Source organism: Chiloscyllium plagiosum, chromosome 5 (assembly GCF_004010195.1).
Source record: "Chiloscyllium plagiosum isolate BGI_BamShark_2017 chromosome 5, ASM401019v2, whole genome shotgun sequence".
NCBI lineage: Eukaryota > Metazoa > Chordata > Chondrichthyes > Orectolobiformes > Hemiscylliidae > Chiloscyllium > Chiloscyllium plagiosum.
In genome coordinates this window covers 31,459,090-31,460,120 of record NC_057714.1, presented here as the reverse complement: position 1 = coordinate 31,460,120, position 1,031 = coordinate 31,459,090, and positions in this window count along the sequence as shown.

Below are 1,031 nucleotides of genomic sequence, written 5' to 3'. Positions count from 1 at the left end.
TCATTCTCCCTCATAACTAACTTCACAAGAGCAATTGGTGATGGGAGATGTGATCAATAGTCAGCGATGTCAACATTCAATCAAGTCCAGTTGTTATTGGTACCATACTGAAAGGTGTTAACTGGATCTGTTTGTTCAGTGATTGTGATTGATGTCAGTATCCATGGATCCTATTGCTGTCGCTGGATGATTCCCCTTTTCTATTGGAAGGGGCTTCTTGCAATGATGTATCCCACTGTTGCAGCAGATGCATCACCTGCAACACTAACAGGAATCAGCAGTTGCAGAGGCGGGGAGAGGAGAGGTCAGAATTTGAGATTACACTGGAATGTTCGAACAATGGATCAGAATCTGAGAACAGTAGACTGGAATGTTCCAAAAATAGTTCAGAACCTGAGAACAGTAGACTGGAATGCTGCACCAATGGCTCAGAAACTGAGAACCCTCGGATGGAATGCTGCAACAATGGACTGGAGTTTATCCTCATGTCTTTTCATTGTTTCCAGGTATAAGAAAATATTGTCACTGCGGATATACTATGTAACTATTCAGGCTAGTTACTATCCCATGCTTGCTTTTTTTGATGTTCCTGGTAAGTCTCCCCACCTCTATCTACTTATTAATCCCATAAGCCATGAAGAACTTTAATGTTATTTCTGTTAACTATATCTTGCAAAGTTGGAAGCGACTGTCTTCAGTTTCAAATGCAAATCCATTCATCACCAGTTAATCTATTTAACTGATGTCCTTTGGTAAAGAAATCTAACATTATTACCTGGTCTGGATAAAGACGACGTCAGGACCACAGCAATGTGCGTTGCTCTTTCCTGGCTTAAGGTAAGGGCTCACAGTAAAGAGCATTTAGTGAGGTCAACAAATGGTGCCGTTAACAGCGATGCAGACATCCTATCGAATGACAACACTAAACGTTGGGAAAAAAAGAATGATGCGAGAGATCAGGAGAATGAAGAAGTGCCAGAGAAACTGAGCAGATTTGGCAGCCTCGGATCGAGAGAAAAATGGAATTGACA